Source organism: Gossypium hirsutum, chromosome A04, assembly GCF_007990345.1.
Source record: "Gossypium hirsutum isolate 1008001.06 chromosome A04, Gossypium_hirsutum_v2.1, whole genome shotgun sequence".
In the NCBI taxonomy this organism is placed as follows: Eukaryota; Viridiplantae; Streptophyta; class Magnoliopsida; order Malvales; family Malvaceae; genus Gossypium; species Gossypium hirsutum.
The window spans coordinates 51,839,069-51,847,579 of NC_053427.1; the positions used below are offsets into that span (position 1 = coordinate 51,839,069).

An 8,511-nucleotide genomic window follows, 5' to 3' on the forward strand; every position below is an offset into this window, starting at 1 on the left:
CATAGGGTGGGTATTCTAGATTGCTCAATCCATCTCCACTTGCTTCGCACTGCATTACTGGGTAAACCTGTGAAGATCTAAGGAAACCATCAATTTTCTTATTCAAGAGTTCTACCTGATTAGAGAGCATGGTGACCGAATCGACGTTATAAATGCTAGCTGCTTTTGTTGGCTTTGTCCTCATGACTTGCCACTGATAATTATTCAGTGACATCTCGTCTATAAATTCATAAGCATCCTCAGGTGTCTTATTATTGATAGTTTCACCAGCAGTTGCGTCGATCATCTGTCAAGTCGAAGGATTCAGGCCATTGTGGAACGTTTGAACCTGTAGCCAGAGTGGTAACCCATGGTGAGGGAACCTTCTCAACAGTTCCTTGTATCTCTCCCATGCATCGTAGAGTGTTTCTAAATCCATCTGCACAAAAGAAGAGATATCATTACGTAATTTGGCTATTTTAGCCGGCGGAAAATATTTTAATAAAAACCTTTCGGTCATTTGTTTCATGTAGTGATTGACCCTCGTGGTAACGAGTTCAACCATTGTTTAGCCTTATTCCTCAACTAAAAGGGAAAAAACTGAAGGCGAATGGCATCATCAGAAACACCATTGATTTTAAAAGTGTCGCAAAACTCTAAGAAATTTGCCAAGTGAGCGTTGGGATCCTCGTCCTGCAAATCATCAAACTGAACAAACTGTTGGATCATTTGAATGGTGTTAGGTTTCAGTTCAAAATTATTTGCAGCTACAGTAGGTCTAGCTATGCTCGATTCAGTTCCTGTTAAAGAAGGTTTAGCATAATCATACATAGTGCACGGAGCAGGATTCTGATTAACAGCAATCGCAGGAGGTAGCGAATTTTCTTGGTTTTCAACCATCTCCTCGGTTGTCGTTGAAATACCATCCTCTTGCTCTTCCTCTGTGTATCTTAAGCTTCACCTTATTTCTCTTCGGTTTTTGTGAACTGTGCGATCGATCTCACTATCAAACAGTAATGGTCCTGATGGGTTTTTTCTGGTCATAAACTAGAAAAACCTGTCAGAAGAAAATAAATGAAGAATTAGAATAAAAATTTTAAATTGCAATAAAAGTAAAATGGCTAAAGTAATAAAAATCGAGTGTTCCTAATATCCTAGTTCCCCGGCAACAGTGCCAAAAACTTGATACGTTATATTCGTGACAGGTTTTAAATATTTATAATTAATCGTTCTTCAAACTAACTATTATCACGATGAAGCAAGTGTATTTATCGAACAGTAGTATAGCTTTAGCAAGACCTGATTGTCAAACCCAAAGGAACCAAGAGTACTAGTAATTACTTTCTTTTATTATCTAGCCTAAAAATTAAGGGATTTGTTTATCTAAATTAATTAACTAAACTAAGAGTGCACAGAGAGAAATTGGGGAAAAGCTTTTGGGAAAATTCGATTGATTAAGACAATACCTAAGGAAAAATCCACCTAGACTTCACTTGTTATTTGACACTGAATCAGACAATTTATTCATTTGACTTGATCCGTAGAAATCCCTAAGTTATATTATTATCTCTCTCGAGACTAATAACGTCTAACCCTAGGCTGATTAATTGAAATCTCTTTCTAATTAACACCTAATGTTGCATTAACTCGATCTATGGATCCCCTTATTAGGTTTCACCCTAATTCAGAAAAATCTTATCACCCTATCTCTAGGCGTGCAATCAACTCCGCTTAATTATGACAAATTTACTCTTAGACAGGGTCTATTCCTCCTCTGAATAAGAGCATTAACTTGAATCAATATCTTGGAATATTAAAACAAGAATTAAGAACACATAATTGAGAACAAGTCAAATATTTATCATACAATTCAGATAATAATAACAAGATCCGTATTAGGTTTCATTCCCCTTAGGTATTAAGGAGGTTTAGTTCATAAATATAGAAGAAAACATCTCAGAAGAATAATGAATAAAAAACATAAAGAAAACCCAAAAACCCCTGAATGGAAATTGAAGGGAGATCTTCAGTCTTGATGATGAATCCGGCTTTTAAGATGGACCAATCGGCTTCCCTTGAGTAATTCCCTGCCTCCTACTCTGCGTCCCCATCCTAAGTGCCTCCTCAGGCATTTAAATAGGCTTTAGAATGCCTAAGAGCCCTCAAAATTGGCCTTTTCTGAATAGGGTTATACTTGGGCTCGGCAGGGACATGCTCATGTGACACGTCCGGGTGCGATTACTCCAGTCCATGTTCAAGGTTGTTGAATAGGCACGGGCGTGTAGTCTACATGTGTAAGTCATGCTTCGATCCTGCCAAAGGGACACGGCTGTGGGACACGCCCGTGTGAGGAAGTCCAGGCCGTGTGGATTTTCCATATGGGTCTATTTTCTCCTTTTTCGGCCTGTTTCTCGCTCTTTTCACTCTCATATGCTCACCTAAATATAAAACATGAAATTAAAGAATTAGGAGCATCGAATTCACCAAATCTAAGGAGAAACCATCCATAAATGTGTTAAGCATGGGATAAAAACATGTATAAATTATGGTTTATTAGTTGCACCGTGATTTCAGAAGAAAGCTACAGTAAGTTTTGACCATGAGATTGCTAAATGTTACTGCATGTCACCTTTGTACTGATAGTTGAAATGAGGAAGAGAAATTCACAGAATTAAATTGAGCAGAAAGGATTAGAGGAAAGTGAAAATTAATTACAAAAACCAGAGACAAAATATCAAAAACTGTATACAGAATTGAAAGGTAAGAATATTGACACTCAAAAGAGAAACAAGTATTTTTTTTTGAAAGTACCTTAGTGGTAGAGAATTTCCATTTTGGTAAGAAAAGAAGAGTTACTTGCATTTCATCAGAGAGTATGAGGTTAATGATAAAATAAGGTCAGTTACTTATCAGTAGGTATTCTAGTTCAGAGCCTTAGTTTAAAAAGTAAAATGTTGGGTATGCCAAGGCTGAATGAGAATTTGAAAGTGTTGTTGGAAATCAATTTCGAATCTATTTGTAGGTAAGATTTTCGGGGACGAAAATCCCTAAAGGGGGAAAAATGTAACATCCTGAAATAGGGCCTAAATGGAATAGTGGTTGCGAAACCACAAATCTGAGGTCAAAAAAATTTTTCTGATTAATTTTTAAGGTTTATTCATTGATTGAATAATTGTGTGAAAATTTCATGAAGAAATTTTATGTATAAGTGCCTAATTTGATAATTAGGACTAAATTGTAAAATTAGCAAAATCTGTGTTCTAGATAATAAATGAGATTTAATTGAAATGGGTTCTGAAAGTGGAGGTCCTTATTTAATAATTAGACCATTATATTTAAATTTGGACAAAAATGGGCAAGAATAGGACAAATTTGAAAGAAAAGCCTTTAAAGGCATTTTGGTCATTTAGTAATTTAAAGAATAAAAAAGGGAAAATAAAGCCAAAATTGGTCCATCTTCTTCATGGAGGCTGAATATAGCATGGGGGAAGCCATGGTTAGGGTTTCCAAGCTTTCCAAGCTCAATAGTAAGTCTGTTCTAGCCTCGTTTTTAATGTTCTTTACGTTTTTGGAGTCCCGATAACTTGATTTAGCTTATTCTAGCAATAATTCATGCTAGGGTTCATATTTGGAAAAATACCCATAGGTTAAATGTGTTTAGTTTGATGTTTTATGGTAGAATATGAAGCTTGAAATTATGTTAAACAACTTTTTCTAAGCGATTTTAATTGAAAACGAGCAAAACGACATAATCGGTAAAAATACCTAATGTTCATAAGTACATGATACAGTGGGAATTTGATGTTGCCATAGAAGGGAAAAATGTTCAGCGTGTCATAAAACATAATAAAAATGGAAAAATGTTAATTTTCGAGCCTAAGGGAAAAATCGTAATTCTACAAAGGTTTAGGGTAAAATTTTTCCAAAGTTTGAGTTAGGGAATGTTTTGAATATTACATTAATTCAATAAGTGAAATATGATGTTTTAGATCCCGAAAAGTGAGATTTGGACCTAGAATGGGAGAAAAATCGAAAATCGAGAAAGTTGGTAAAATGGTCGTTTTGGTATCGAGGTAAGTTCATATGTTTAATAAGCATTTAATTATGCATATTTGAATGATAAATTGATATTTTGGCCATAAATACTTTAGTATTGAGTTTAAGATATAATGATTAATGTTCGATAATAATTCGATATTGGAAAGAGAGCTTGTATAATTTATATGTAAGACCATATTTTGTATTATGGCTTTGGATTATAACAAGAAGGTATTGACTAGTATAGTTTGATGAGAATAAGTTAAGTTGATGATATGATGAGATTGAGAATGTAAGTATGTATGTTGAGTAGCATTTTATTATTATGCAATTATTGTTATTAGTATTGTTATTATTAAGTTATGCGACTAACCTTGAGAATTTGAGCAAGTATGTTTCAGCTATGACTTGACAAGGCATTGGTATCTCAAAGTCCATAGTTGTACCATGGAAATTAAGTAAGAATTAATGAAAAAGTCCATGTTCATAACATAGAATTTATGGAGGAATTGACGGTTAAGGATACCATGTAAGACCATGTCAAGACATGGCATTGGTAAGGCAAGGATCCCGTGTAAGACCATGTCAAGACATGGCATCGGCATTGATTAAGGATTCCATGTAAGGCCACATTAAGATGTGGCATTGGCATTAAGACAAGGATACCATGTACGAACATGTTTGGAACATGGCGTTTGGTAAGACAAGGATACCATGTAAGACCATGTTTGGAACATGGCATTTGGAAAGATAAGGATATCATGTAAGACCATGCCAAGGCATGGCATTGATAAGTTCTATAAGGCAAGGAAATCATGTAAGACCATGTCAAGACATGGCATTGATGAGTTACTATAAGGAAAAGGTCCCATGTAAGACCATGTCAAGACATGGCATCGACATTAATTAAGGACTCCATGTAAGACCACATCAAGATGTGGCATTGGCACTAAGACAAGGATACCATCAAGACCATGTTTGGAACATGGCATTTGGTAAGATAAGGATATCATGTAAGACCATGCCAAGGCATGGCATTGATAAGTTCTATAAGGTAAGGAAATCATGTAAGACCATGTCAAGACATGGCATTAATGAGTTACTATAAGGAAAAAGTCCCATGTAAGACCATGCCAAGGCATGGCATTGGTGAGTTCATAAGGAAAGGATACCACATAAGACCATGTCAAGACAAGGCAATGGTAAGTTCAAAAAGGAAAAGGTTCCCGAGTAATCCAAAGAGTAATTCAAAGAAACGACAAGGTGAGAACATGAAGAAAGAGTACAGGTATGCATTTAAGGCTTATTTAATATTGATATTGTAAGTAATTGAGATTATCAAGTATTAAGTAAGTGATGAGTTTTCAGTTATGCTTATTTCACTTTATGACATGATTGACAATATGCCTATATTAAGAAAGAGTACTTAAGTGTTAAGTGATATGTTTCAGGTATGTAAGCAAGCTATTAAGTAAGGTGCCTTTTGTATTCTGAGCCTTTGGTAAGGTTACCGATGAGTAAGATAGGAAAGTAAGAACTAAACATTATTTAAGCAAATTATGATAGCATGTAGTAAGCTAAATTGATTGCTAATGCTTATTATTTTACATGTGACATGTTTCAGAGTACTTAAAAGCAAGCTCGGGTTCGAGGTCGTCGGAGATCACTTCACACTATCAACTATCAAGTTACCAAATGGGTATCTTCGTTTACAAACATTCTAGTTTATGGCATGTATAGGGACTTAGCCATTTTGTGTGTATGTCCTTATGATATGGCTAAAGAATGTTATGTAAATATTTGATAATGATTAGCTATTGAAATGGCTAATGAAGAACATGTTTCGGTGTTATGTATGCCTAAATGAAATTATGAAAAAGTGAAATTAGCATTAAAACAGTATTGAACAGCAGCAGTGACGTGATCTTGAAAAATCACCAAGATTAGTAGAAATGGAATTAGGTGATGAATGAGATATAGAATTAAAGATTATTGAGTCTATTTTCATATCAAAGAAACAGAGTAAGCAAAAGAAGTGTATATTAAGAGATATTTGAATTTTAGTGAGACAGGGTCAGAGCGATTTCTGAATCCCCTGTTCTGACTTTATAAATTCATTAAAAATAATTTGGAGTTATAGTTTATATTTCTAGATTCCTTAGTGAATCTACTTTCAAGAGAAACAAACTCCATGGTTATTTGAATTATGTTCAGGGAGAAAATTGATTCGTAGTGAGGAGAGGTCAGAGTAGTCTAATAGTGTAATAGGGGAAACTTTAACTAATAAACTGTACTAATTGGCTAGACCAAAAATTCTGGAAAAACATTAGTAAGAAGATATATGAGTCTAGTTTCAGGTAAAATTCACGAATTTAAATTGAGTTTTGTGACTCAAGTTATAATTTATTTAGTGACTATGACGCAGGTGGGCAGTTTTATAAGGAATAATGAAATAAATTGTTTTGATTTGTCTAAGTATTCGGAAAATTTTTAATGTTCCCGGTTTGGTCCCGAACCATTTCAATTGCATGTTTTAGGGGCCCTTTTAGGTACATATTGAATGAATATAAATAAATTAATTCTAAAAGAAAATTTTATGCCCTGAATTAGTAAGTTAAGTCAGGTAACGCCTCGTGCTCGACTCTGGTGACAGTCTCGGGTAAGGGGTGTTATAGAATTCATTTATGTGTGTTATGACCTTGTTATGTTACCCTCATAGGATATTCTTAATCTCTTTGGGATAATAGTTGTTCCCTAGATATGATTCTATTTTATCTCACAGTAACCATTACATCTTCCTTCATGAAAAGTCAATCACTATCAATTAGTGATCAAGTCATCCACCACAAAGATGAATGACCCGTGGCCACATTTACTTTTCATCAACCATGTAATTCCAATTAGAGAATATCATTTACCCATGTTATTCAAACATGCAATTCATTTATGGTTTCAACGAGCTAGTGAAGGGACCAAATGAATAGAAATGAATAGAAAAAGAGAAAGGGGAAACATTCAGCACTAAGTATGGTTTTCTTCGAAATGGAGAAATGAAGTAATTTGAAAATAAATATAGGTTTCCAAAATGGAAATGGAAATGGAAATGGAAAATGAAAATAGAAACTTGCAATCTTATATAGGATTACTTAAAAATTGATGGAAGAATTAGTTTATGTTTTTGGATTATTTTGAAGCCTAAAAATGAAAATAAATTATTCAGTCATAGTGAACATGTTGAGTTGTGACATATTGAAAGAATTTTCTCAAATTTTATTGGAGGTAAAATAGTCAAAAATTTATTGAGAGTAAACTTTTTAAGGGTAAATTTGGGGTGAGAAAATGATTTAATACGTAGATATTAAGGTTTATTTTTGGAAATGAAAAAGCTAAACCGGGTTGGATCATATACAGAGTACTAGGTAAAAAAGCCCAAGGAAGTACTTGTAATTGGACCCAATGTGAGAGAGATCCAAAACCCCTTATATAACATGAAGAGGGTGAAAACCCTAGTAGGATTACAAGGGTGAGTCATTCACCCCTCTTTTACTCTAGGTAGGATGTTGTTCTTTATTTAAAATAAACCTCTACAACTTTACAAGGGTTTTATCTTCTCTTCCTGTAAATAGATAGCATCGATAGGGCTATTTATTCTCAACTTATAAACATGTTTTTTAGAATAAAAATTTTACCAGTTTCTATTATAGAAGAGAGAATTTTCATTTTCTCCACAAAAGGAAAACTTTTTCTAGTTCTGTGTTTTGATTCAATTGGTTCGAGCCCACACTCGAAGTAATTCATGGTATGAGAATAGTGAAGAAGGTCGTTTGGTTGAAAGCTGGAAAACATCAAGGATCCATTTATCCAAAAACACAGTTACGAATTCAGTTAAGGTTTGTTGCTATAAAAATCAAAAATCGGGTTGGTTCTCCAAATTTTAATTTTTTGCTATGCAAGAAAACAAATTTCAAATTGGATTTTTTCCAACAGTACCAAGGAGGACTATTGTTGTAGAGATCGCAATGGCATCAAAAACAATGAAAAAGTCTGCTAGCTACAAGCTGTGGAAAATGGGTAAGGAATCAACCATGCAAGTGAAATCTACAAAAGTCTAAGAGTATACAGGGAGTTTTAAATTCTCTGCTTTAAAATTTTCTCTTAAAAACTTCGAAACATGATTGTTACACTGTTTTGCAGAATCTCACCAAGTTCATCAGAACTTATGATTGTACTGTCTTGGTTACAGGGTTAAAGATTATCATAGCCGCTATGGGAGAAGACCGAGCTGGACTCCACCAACTTAAGGCAAAGGGTGTAACGCCCAAAAATCTCTTATATATTTATTTTCATATGTTTGTGACACAACTTTGTATCTGCTTTAGTGGTTAAGTGCTCTGGGTGTGTGTGAGAGCTCTTAAGTTCAAGCCTCAGCTTGGGCAAATTTTTGTTTTTAAATGAATAAACCCCTATCTCTAATCATTAGACTTATTAATAAAT

At 34.2% G+C, this 8,511-nt stretch overlaps 1 non-coding gene across 1 annotated transcript; it reads left to right on the forward strand.

Annotated features, from left to right (window-relative positions):
- Positions 1-344: 344 nt before the first annotated feature.
- Positions 345-451, forward strand: LOC121228595 (small nucleolar RNA R71). The gene has a single exon (XR_005926171.1). It is a non-coding gene; the product is annotated as a small nucleolar RNA R71 (small nucleolar RNA).
- The last annotated feature ends 8,060 nt before the right edge of the window (positions 452-8,511 follow it).